The following is a 13,071-nucleotide window of genomic DNA, read 5'->3' on the forward strand; positions in this document are numbered from 1 at the left end:
TTACAAACCTAGATGAGGTTTTTGGGAGTATATTTGGTGAGAGTATGGAAGAAAGAGAGGAATGGCAGAAGGGAAACAGAAGAAAGGCCAAGGCACTTAGAAGGAGTGAAGATAATACTGAAGTAACCAAATCTATATCTAAACCACTACCTTCCATACCTGAACCTCTTGTTGCTAATCCCACTATAAACATCCATGGTGAACCAATCATTCCAAAAGAGGAACCTATTGATTGGGACACCATCAAATTGCCTACCTTTCTAACCACTCTTCCACTACCAAAGAAACAGAAAAGAAAACCCAAATCTACACCTCCCATAACCTCTAAGAAATTCACTCAAAAACAAAAGCCTAAGCCTAAGCCATCCATTTCTAAAGATGATTATGTTCACATCTGTGACATAAAAGAAATTTCAGACATTGAACTCTATCTGGATGAGCTGGAGGATGTAAGAGGAATAGCTGCTTACAGACAGCTACCAGAGAGATTAGTGTTCAGATACAAAGGAGCTGGGGAAAGAACATGGCCTCTCCACAGGATTCTGAATGAAGGCTACTCTACCTTGATTAGAGTCTTTTCAGCTATACAAAAGGATTCTGGCTTTACCAGAACTGCCAAGACTGAAATTCTCAACAAGATTGCCAATATAAGGAAAACTTGGAGGGAGCCCAATGCTTTACCCAGGACTTTACTCATTCAAGAAAGGGGAATTACAATTCACAAATCACCTCATTGGTTGATGGAATTTAGAGATGATAAAGGAGTCAGAAGATTTTTCAGACTTGAAGACCAACTCAAGATTGCCAGCAATGAAACTCTCAAGGAAATGCAATCTAAGTTGGATATCAGTGTTGAAGATGAAGCTGAATTCTTCAGACAACTCCAACTCCAAATTGAGGAAAATGACAAAGGGCTAGGAAAGAAAACCAGGGAACAAAGAAGAAAAAGATGATTTGCTCAGGCTAAAGGAGTATCCTTGGAAATACTGTAAATCTTCAATTTCCTCCTAGTACATACATTTTTGCAGCATTTTCAAATTTCTACTTAGTTTCAATTCATATATCTGTTAAGTGTTTTGTTATCATCAAGTTAACCCTGAATTTATGCCTACAATTCTTATAGACATAAATAGGGGGAGATTGTTAGGAATATATGTACATTAGTTTGATGATATGTTTAACAAAACACTTAAGTAGAAATTCAGTATCTGTAGCCTCAACGGATAAGACCACTTTGGCTATCCGTTGATGGTGTAGCTTTACTTAGAAATAAGTCTAGTGTTGTAGCATATTTCAGTCTCTGTATTTAAGATGTAATTCTTAGAAGTTGAGAGAAACTATGAGTCATGTTGACTACTAGAAGATATGCAGATAGGAAGGCCAATTGTAAATATTTCATGCCTTGTAATTTTGTATAAATGAAGTGGTATCAACGGATGACTTAAAGACCTTCAACGGATGAGAAGCTAAGCTTCAACGGGTGTCTCTAAAGCTTCAACGGATAACATCCTTCAACGGATGAGTGCATCAACGGATGAAAGCTTCAACGGATGTTCTGTTGATTAACCGTTGATAAGTGGTAGTTGTACCTACAAACAGAGGCACGTGGGTGAACAGAGATAACTGAAATGTGGCAGCCTAATTTCAGGAACATCAGAAAAAGCAGCCGTTCTACTCTAGTATAAAGAGACATTAAGTCAACAAAGTACTGGAGTGAACTGGAGAAGAAACAAGTGGAGATCTTACTTTATTATTTTATATATCCTTGTCTTCACTTGTAAACTTGGTAATATATAAACCAAGTAGTAGCTAGTAATTAGAAGAGAATTTTTCCAGAGCTGTTTAGAAAAATCTTGAGAGAAAAATTATCTAGTTTGTACTAGGATGCAGCTGTGATCAAATTCTTAGATCACAGAATTTCTGAAATACCATCTCTGGTGGAACAACAAATCCACCAGAAAAGTTTTTTAAAGGTTTATTGTGTTCTTTACATTTGTGTTTGAATATATATCTGTCTGCATCAGCTTAAAGCAATTCACACACTTGTTCATCTTGAACACACAGTCTTTATAAACTGCTCAAAACTTGAAAAAGTTTTAAGATTTACATTCAACCCCCCTTCTGTAAATCTTATTGTTAGTTTTCTAGAAATAACAGTCGTTCTTGTCTTCAATATTGCAGCGTATATTCCTTTTTAATTCCTAAAAAATTATGAATTTCTTTTCTTAATTAACTCCTTATGATGATATCAAAAAGGAGGATATTGCATTCCTTTCAAATTTAAATTGTTCCCCTCAAGTTTTACTCTCTGATTGGGACAAACAGTGTTATGGTGAGACGCTTTGTCAGGATGACGAAGAGTCGGGTGGGACGCCACCTAATCATGTGCTGTATGCCATATGGTACGAAAGACTGGCCATCTTAAGTACCAATGTGGTTGTCTCATTCATATTCAAATCCTTGTTTCTTCTTTCTTTTCAACTCTAATTTTTGTTGACTTGTGAATCCTAGTTGCTTCGTTGTATTGTCATTCTTTGCAAGAGTTTTTCAAATAGAAGTCAACGTATTATGAACCAAGCGGACAAAGTTCTAGTTACCTCTTATGCATGGGAGGGAAACCAGGGCATATGGCAAGGATTGCAATCACTAGCCCCAGAGAAGGATCCACTGAGAGCCAAGGGAATCTACTCCAATAAGGAATACATGTTCGAGAACGAGAATATGCAATTTTCCTGTGAAATATGTTATTTAGAATAAGGACGTGATGACATGGATGATTATGGTGAATACCTTATACGTTAAAGTATGGAAGAGGTGGAAGCAACTTGATTGTTTATTCCCTAAGGTATTGTTGATAAGATGATTTACCTCGTTGAATTGGTAAGATTATGATTAAAAGACTAGCAAATTCAAGAACATGTATTTGTTAAGTAAGTGAGTACCAATGGTGAAAGTGAGATTTTTGACAATAAGTTTGTGAGGATTTGATATTATTCTAAGGAATGAATTAACTATTTAAGCGTGATGCCCAGATAGATCGTCGTGATGAAAAGATAGTTCTGAGGATGCCAAATGAGAAGGTGGTAAGGTTCAGAGGATGAAAGAAGGTAAAGAATTTGTTAACGATGACGTAAGCTAAGAAGTTACGGTGACCAAGAGGTAAGCACTATAGTGATTATGAATAGAAGTCAGGAGTAAACAGAATTTGAAGATTTTATAGTTTTAAGATATATTTGCAGATGAATTACCAAAATTTTCTCCAGATAGGGAAATGAAGCTCGTGATTGACTTAGCACCTGAAACGAAGCCAGTGACCAAGGCCTTCGACAAAATGGCACCAGTTAAAATAAGGAAATTAGCAAAACAGATGCAGGAGATGTTAGAAGAAGGAGCGATTAGACCTAGTGTACCCCATAAGGTGCACCGATACTAATTGTTCATAAAGAAGATGGAAGTATGAGATTATGCGTCAACCAACGAAAGCTCAATAAGTTTACTATCAAGAGCAAGTATCTGTTACCTCAAACCAATGATTTGTTTGATCAAATGAAAGAAGCAAAGTACTTTTATAAGGTTGATTTAAGGCTTGGTATTTTACCAATTGAAGATTAAATCTATGGACATATCAAAGATAATTTTCAGAACTAAGTATTGTGTTATAAAATTTTCGTATTGCCATTTGGATTAACCAATATACCAGTGATATTTGAAATTGATGGACATAATCTTTAAGGAATATCTGGATAAGTTGTAGTTGTATTACTTAAATTCAACAGAGGACCATGTGAAGCATTTAATGACAACTGGGGAGTCGGAGAAGAAAGAAATTGTATGTAAAGTTTACAAGGTGAAAGTTTTAATGGTAGAAAGCATAAATAATCAGTGAGGAAGAGACCAAAGGAGATCCAGTAGAAATCAAAGTTACTATGAATATAGAAAGGCCAAAAAGTATCAATAAAAGTAAGGAGTTTTACCATGAACCGGTTATTATTGAAAATTTGTGCAAGATTTCTTGGAAGTTGCAATACCTTCGACGAAGCTAACCAAGAAAAGCAAGAAGTTTAGATAAAATGGAGAAGGGTAAAGAAAGTTTTGCGGAGTTAAAGGAGAGAATGGTTACAGCACCTGCTTTATCATTTCGAAAGTACCAAGGAGGTTTGGTAGTTTATAGTGATGCTTCTTATAGGGAGTAGGATGTGTGTTGATGCAGCACAATAAGGTTATTGTATATGCACCCAGACAACTAAAACCTTATGAGCAGAAGTATCCTAATCATAACTAGGACTAACAGTAATAATATTTGTTTCGAAAGATTGGGAAACATGATATGTATGGAGAAATGTGTAAGATCTATAGGAACCATAAGAGTTTAAAGTATGTATCCACGAGGAAAAGCAAATGTAGTAGCAAGCAATAAGCAAAAAAGAGAAAATAAATATAAGGACTACACCGAAAAGAATTACCCATAAAATTTCAGAAATTGGAGTTGGAAATCATATATATACTCCCAAGGAAACAAGGACGGGTAGTATGACCTTTTAGTCAGAGTTGTTAAGAGAAGATAAGGAGATGTCAAGGGAGGATAATGGATCACGATGTTAGCAGTTAGTAAGAGGAAATTTATGCGCCCAGGAGAACGATCACGATACCCCCAGGTTTTCTTCCAGCACTTGGATGCTATAAGTAGAAGGATTAAGAAATTAGATCCCACAGGGAATTCACATTGTAAAGTATTTAACTTACTGAAGAAATGCCAAGATATACGGAAATATAAAGAAAAATAGTGATAACCAGGTATAAGAAGGAAATTTCAAGATGGATTAGGAAGTGTGGACATGTCAAAGGATTAAGGTGAAATATTGGAGGCCTAGTAGATAAGGCAGACTCAGGAAGTGGTTTACAAGAAGCGAATCGTAAAGTGTACCAGTGATGTTAAGGGAGAAAAATGAATGAAAGTATAAGAGTATGTACTGATTATCGGGAGTTTAACAAAACAACGAATAAGAAAAAGTGAGGCCCTATAAAAAATTGACTACTTACGAGACCTAATTCAAGAAATATGTTATATCTCGGGGATTAACTTAAGATCCGACCTGAGAACATATCAGAGATTACGATTAAAGTGAGTTAAGGGCATTGCAAGCTCTGGTGATATTATGTGAAATAACAAGTGTATAGGTGATTATAAGGAATCAAGGATCATGGTGTATAAGGAATACTTAAATAAGCAAATTGTATTTATTGATAACATCCTCAGCTACTCAAGGAATAAGAAAGTCTGCGTGGAATGCCCAAGGATTTTTTTTCTCCAAAGATCAGAAGGAAAGCAACTATACGTTGAGTTTTCAAGAATGAAATTTTGACTAAGGTTAACAAAAGATTCTGAATTAATCCATTAACAACCACCTAAGCAAAGCTGTAAGGTAACAGATGCCTTATGCCGACAGAAAGAATTGAATGTAATTAAGACCACCGAGGAGCTAATAAACGAATTGGAAAGAGTGGAATCTGAAGTTCAAATACTTAAAGGTGATAATACGTGAATATATAAGATTACTTTTCAGCCTTAACTGATAAAAAAGAGTAAGAAATGTTTAAATGTTTGGAAACCAAGTTGAAAATGAGCACCGCCTATCATCCTTAAACGGAGAGTCAAAGGACGGAAGTGATTCAGGAAATATAAGATATGTTGAGAGGTTGAGTTTTAAGAAAACACTGGAATGATCATTTATCAGCGATGTCAGCTTTGGAATGCTACTTTACCAAGCTTCATGTGAACGCAAGTGTAGGTCCCCATTTCTATTAAAATAAAGTGGGAGAAAAAAAGTTATCAAATTCTAAGTTAAATCGGCACACCAAGAGCGTAATGATATTGATTGAAGCAGCTTGGAGTAGACAAAGAAAGAAGGCGAAATTGTATCGAGAGAGAATATGAGTATAGAAAAAGGACTAGTAGTGTTAGTACAAGTTTCATCTAGAAAGAGACTAGATAAGTGTGAGTAGAAGGGACAGGTTAAGTCCTAAAATTTATGAACCATTCGAGGTATTGATAAATATAGGTATAGTTGTTCATGAGTTGATGTGACCATCACAACAGTGTGTACACATAATGTGTTTTTCCTGTCCATATTAAAGCGATAAGTATCTGATATGAATCAAGTGATTGATCAGGAGCCAATGGGACTCTTGTCCAAGTTTGTTTTGCATATAGTGATCGAACCAAATTCTTAATCATTAAAGTCGAGTCCTTGAAAATAAGTATATCTATACTGAATTTGTTTGAAATCCTCGAGTAGAAAAGTCTACTTGGAAATTAGAGTCAGATATGCTTGACAAATATCCTCACTTGTTTAGTTAGACCCGATTCTGAGGACATAATCTTTTTAAGGGGGGAAGGATATAACGACTCGTGTATTTTTGAATTATTAAATCTGTAATTGTGGAAGTATTAATTAAATAAAATATGTGTCTTGATTTTGGCAACAGTGTGTTAATATATACTATTTGTCTATGATTTATTGGTATAAAGGATTGGAATGTGTAGTTAAAAATTGAGTTATATTGTTCTGTTTTATTTTTAAAGGTGATTTTATTATAGTTTTAAATCTGTAAATATTTGGATTGTCTCTAAAATTAGTTTTATGATTTTATAATTTCAATAATTATTTTTGGGATTTTACAAAATTAAGAAATCAATATTTTATTACTTATTTAACCCTGTATGATTTTCTAATTACACTTATTTATAAAATTTGTATTTAATTCCAGAATTCTTCAAAAATTATGAAACTCATATTTATTTAAGTTTGGAATATTCCGAGATTTTTAAAATTATTTTGGAAATTTTTGGGATTAATTTCACCCGCGCCTTGATTCGTTTAATTGTTAAAAGCGTGTATAAATTGCATATCAGAAATTGCTTTAAAATTTTGAAAACTACGTTTTTATTTACTTCGAAATATTCTTAACATTTTAAAACTATTTTGAAAATTTTTCAAGATTATTTTTGTGCAACTTGGTTCGTCAAATTGCGAATGAGGGTCGAAAAATCAGGCGTGCAGGACACGTGTTGGATTTTCAGAGTGTTTACTGATTCATGTCAATTGCTAATTGCTGATTAAAAAAAAGAATAACACAACACCTAAACACACACGCAGCCCTTCCACAATCTCTCGATTTTCTCCTCTCCCTCTTTGTTCTATATCTCTCCTTATTCCTCCCTCTTACTCCCCTCTGTTCTCGTTCCTTTTCTATATGTTCGCGGCTCCACTTTCCGGTAAGCCACGCCACCGTCCAACTCCGGTTGGCTTCGCCTGTTTAGCCATGTTTTCTCTAGCTTGATTGTATATATATGTATATGTACATGCGTATCACAGTTGGGTGTGTTGTGCTGTTGTTTTTCTTTCTCTGTCCTTCCGGTTGCCGCCGGGATGAATTTCGGTAAGGTGACCCTGTTCCGTTTTTGGCAGCGCGTGTGCGTTTGTCATTTCCTGTTGGCTTGTTTAATCGGGCCTTACTTTTTGGGCCGACTGTCATTTGGTTCTGGATATTTTAATTTCCAAACTATTATGTATATTTTAATTTGGGAATTTCTTATATTTTTCTGCAGGAAATTAATGAGTGGATTTAGTAATATGAATATTCGTGCGGAAAATTAAATTTGTAATCGGTGGGATTCAAGTAGGATGTTCGTTATAAACGGAAACCCGCGAAACTTACCGCCGTCGGCGATGAGCCTCGGAGAGCCGACGGTGGACCGTGATGAATTAATTCTGAGTCCTATAATTATAAAACAATATTTAATATTTGATTCGTACCATTATTTTCAAATTTTATATACTCGGATATAATTATTAAGGCCTGAATTGGAATACGAATAATAATAATAATAATTAAGTAGTTGAATCGGTGATTGGGATTTGTAACATGGATTTTGGTTATGGTATCGGTTGAATTAATTTTTGGATTGTTTGTTGTTGAATTGACGTCGATTGATGTTTCGACGGGTAGTCCGATAAACAAACGAGACGCTTCCCGATTTCCGGGAAACCAACTATGGAAATGCGGGAGCATATCCGGTAATTTTCGGGATGTTGAGTGAATATATATATTTATATTTTATACGAACCTTGATTGTACGATGTGGTGAATGTTCTGTCCAAAACTCAGTAACCCTAATTTCGTAAAATGACGAGTATACGTATTTTCTGAAAATGAACACTGAATCGATTTCGAGAACGTGAACCCTAATTGTTGTTTATGTTATTATAATATGAATGATTACGAGTCGGAATATGCTATTATATGGGTAGGTGGTTCGCGAGGATATATCAAGCATAACTAAGTGTCTAAAGTATAGTATTTCGACCCTGTAGGTTCTAGTCGGGAGATCGAAAGTGAACGTTGGAATATAGATAACCTAGTGGTCAGTCGACGGGCTGAGTAGGGTTTCAACAGAAAAACCTGAGTGTCGAAGTTGAATCCAATGGGATCTAGTGGTTGGACGTTAAAGCCTGAGCGACAGAGTCGGCTCAGAGTTGATCAGTAATAGTTATAAAGCCCTGTAAGGCAAGTATTTCTGAACTTTTCTTCAAGATATATTACTAATGTTTTCGAACTGTTTCATAACATGTCGCTATTATTCAAAATAACTCATGTTTTATATTATAAGTGCTTGAAACTATTTAACCTCGAACCCTGATTTTCTTGATCTTGAGCCATAAGCCTAATTCTTTGTAAACCGTCCTTTGTTGATCCTCAGACACCAAACCATACAAATATGATACTACTCCCCAAATGTACACCAAACACTGGAAGAGAATTGTTTGAAAACACAGAAACTTTTATACTCCAATCATTCTTTATAACATCAAAGATCCATACCCTGAAAAATCATTACTGGTCTAATACCTGACCCTTGTACAAACTGAAAACTGTTTCTTATACATACCCTGATATACCCTTATGATATCCATGAATTTCTTCACATTTTTATTAAAGTGTTTGATCATCGTTGATTATGATTTTGTTTTATTGAAGTATATTGCTTGTCATACTGAATTGTTTTAGAATTGGATAGTTTTCTAAATAAGGACCAGATTCGTGGTCAGACCAGATTCGTGGTCGATTATAGGCCAATGTGTGCCTTGGATCCAGTAATTAGAGCAGTGTTGTGTGCTTTGCTCGGGGTTAGTGCGTGACTGATCAGCAGCCTAACCCTTGGTTTTAAAACTTAAAAATGAATATCCAATTCTAATGATTGTTTAACAATAAACTTGATTCTTCTGAATCATTCTATTTGAACATTGCTTAACCTCAGTTATCACTATTATGACTTGCTGAGCTAGATAGCTCACCCTTGCGATTCTTTTATATATTTTACAATTGAAAAGAATATGGATGATAGTGAAGTTCCTTTTCACTCAGTCCAAAGTGCGGGCTAAGTTTCCAGTTGAGTTGGATCGAGCTAACAGAAGCTTCATGCGGTAGAGAGATAGTCAGATTGTAAGAATAATTTTATTATCAGTTGTAAGTTAAATTAGTGGGGATTTGGTACGTTGTAATAAAAGTTAAGGTTGTGGCTTGTTTTCATACTTTAACCTGTTGCGGTCCTTGGTTTTGCGAAGCAGGGTCATTGTAAATAATATTTCTTATACAGGTTTATATATTGTGTATATGTTGTGGACCCCAAACTTCTGACCCGGGTTTGGAGGGCGCCACAGCATCAACTAGAGCAGCCAACTTAGGTGTAATAACAGGAGAAATGTACTCGATATGGCTAATCCTGATTCGTTGGTAATAATCAGCTGAAGGGCTCTTCTCATTAATAACAGGCTTGCATGCATTAACCCACAAGCATTATCTCTTCCTTGCACTGCCTTGCACTCATTCCCGCACTCACTCTTCTCACTTCCCATTCCTCCAGAACAATTAAGATCACCACTATTATCATAATCCCAAACTTAAATACGTAAATACACTTCATAGTTACTGAGTCAAACTATGTATGTCGTGTTCTTTCGATCTTTATGATGTGTTCCATTAAATTATTTATGGTATGCCCGTTTTCGATCATGGGCTCCAAACAGGTCCCCATGGGTATAATGAATGGCCGGGCTCTCACATGTGAGTTGGGCTCTCATGTGTGAGCTGGAATTATGGATTCATGTGACTTGGGCTAGCATATGCGAGCTGGGCTCGTGACGTGCGAGTTGGGCTCTCACATAAGAGATGGGCTCTCACTTGTGAGTTGCGCTCTCACATGTGAGCCGGTGGGCTCTCATATGAGAGCTGGGCTCTCACATGTGAGTTGGGCTCTCACATGAGAGTTGGGCTCTCACTAGTGAGAAGGTGGGCTCTCGCATGAGAGCTGGGCTCTCACATGTGAGCTGGGCTCTCACATGTGAGCTGCGCTCTCACATGAGAGATGGGCTCTTACATGAGAGTTGGGCTCTCACTTGTGAGCCGATGGGCTCTCACATGGGAGCTGGGCTCTCACTTGTGAGCCAGTGGGCTCTCACATGAGAGCTGGGCTCTCACTTATGAGCTGGTGGGCTCTCACTTGTGAGCTGCGCTCATACATGTGAGCTAGGCTCTCACATGTGAGCCAATGGGCTCTCATATGAGAGCTGGGCCCATGAGCCCACATCTTGTGGAAAACAAAGGAAACATCATATTTGTTAATTAGGAAGGAAGATGGTGCGGGCCTAGGTGACCAGGACGGCCCGTATTAAAGGACTTTGTGTGCAACATGGAAAGTGACTCATAGATGACTGAGTTTCTCGTAAATTTCGGGGCCGACACGGGTTATTCTTACAATTATGGGAAGAAATGCGAAGATGGCATGAGATTGTAGGAAGCGTGTGGAGCCAGTCGAGATTTAAGAAAATTATGGGCTAATAGATTATGCTACTACAGTTTCAGAGGGGCAGAGATAGGTTGCAGTAATGCAGTGTACCAAAACCCTCCTCCATTCCTCCTGCAGATTAAAACAGAAAGAGGCAAAAGTGAAATCTTAATTATCAGTTTAAGGAAAAAGATTATCAATTTTTCTTAAACGATTCGCTACAAAACTACCGAAACCTGCAAAGCTTTTATAAGTGGCAACAGATCAAGGAGTAGTGATACCTGCAAGCAAAAACATGTTTGGTGTCGGTAAATTTATACACAAGAATTTTCCAAAATGAGTAGTGCTAGGTGTACAGAAGTTTGTACAAAAAATTTGTACATAATGACTTGGAAATTGATGTGGAATATTTTAATTGGGTTTGTTGATTAGAATACAGGGGGTCATTCCAATTAAAACACACCAAATGTCATTATGTACAAAAAAATTTATACAATTTTGTACACCAAGAATTTTCCAAAATATAATATTCAATCATTCAAAGATTAATACTTATTCCCACACTTAAAGTGACGAGGAACCCTTCTTCCACAACCTTGAACAAGGTGTATAGCACGGATAGCATCAACTAGAGCAGCCAACTTAGGTGTAATAACAGGACAAATGTACTCGATATGACTAACCCTGATTCGTTGGTACTAATCAGCTCAAGGGCTCTTCCCATTAATAACAGGCTTGCATGCATTAACCCACAAGCATTATCTCTTCCTTGCACTGCCTTGCACTCATTCCCGCACTCACTCTTCTCACTTCCCATTCCTCCAGAACAATTAAGATCACCACTATTATCATAATCCCAAACTTAAATACGTAAATACACTTCATAGTTACTGAGTCAAGCTATGTATGTCGTGTTCTTTCGATCTTTATGATGTGTTCCATTAAATTATTTATGTTATGCCCGCTTTCGATTATGGGCTCCAAACAGGTCCCCATGGGTACAATGAATGGCTGGACTCTCACATGTGAGCTGGGCTCCCATGTGTGAGCTAGAATTGTGGATTCATGTGACTTGGGCTAGCATATACGAGCTGGGCTCATGACGTGCGAGCTGGGCTCTCACATAAGAGATGGGCTCTCACTTGTGAGTTGCGCTCTCACATGTCAGCCGGTGGGCTCTCACATGAGAGTTGGGCTCTCACATGTGAGCTGGGCTCTCACATGACAGTTGGGCTCTCACTAGTGAGACGGTGGGCTCTCGCATGAGAGCTGGGCTCTCACATGTGAGTTGGGCTCTCACATATGAGCTGGGCTCTCACATGAGAGCTGGGCTCTTACATGAGAGTTGGGCTCTCACTTGTGAGCCGGTGGGCTCTCACAAGGGAGCTGGGCTCTCACTTGTGAGCCGGTGGGCTCTCACATGAGAGCTGGGCTCTCACTTGTGAGCTGGTGGGCTCTCACTTGTGAGCTGCGCTCATATATGTGAGCTAGTGAGCTAGGCTCTCACATGTGAGCCAGTGGACTCTCATATGCGAGCTGGGCCCATGAGCCCACATCTTGTGGAAAATAAAGGAAACATCATATTTATTAATTAGGAAGGAAGATTGTGCGGGCCTAGGTGACCAGGCCGGCCCGTATTAAAGGAATTTGTGTGCAACATTGAAAGTGACTCATAGATGACTGAGTTGCTCGTAAATTTCGGGCCGATACGGGTTATTCCTATAATTACGGGAAGAAATGCGGAGATGGCGCGAGATTGTAGGAAGCGTGTCGAGCCAGTCGAGATTTACGTGACTACTTGGCTGAAGGCCTGACTTTATCATGGGATTGGGCTGCACGGATTGAAGAACCTTACCCTAGCTTATGTGAGTTGTTCCCCAAGAATTATGTGAGGCTTGATCCTTACAAATAGGGTATGTAGGAACTTGTATGAGACATGAGTCGACATTTGATAGAGAATAACACAAACCCTATTATTTCTTAAGGAGTCAACATACAAGCTCAGCCACCACAACCACACATAACCTTCCTCCGCCCTCAAACGCCACCCTTGATCTTTATTCAGGCCAATAACCTCCAAAACACGGTTATACGAAATTCTCCCTATAACATTTGGTGCTAGAAGGAGGGGTGTGGTTTTTAATCTTAGGGAGAAGAGATGACCAAAGAAGGCAAACAAGCGGTGATACCAGGAAGCGGGGGAAAGAAGAAGGACCAGAAGGAGG

Source organism: Apium graveolens, chromosome 11, assembly GCF_009905375.1.
Source record: "Apium graveolens cultivar Ventura chromosome 11, ASM990537v1, whole genome shotgun sequence".
Taxonomy (NCBI): Eukaryota; Viridiplantae; Streptophyta; class Magnoliopsida; order Apiales; family Apiaceae; genus Apium; species Apium graveolens.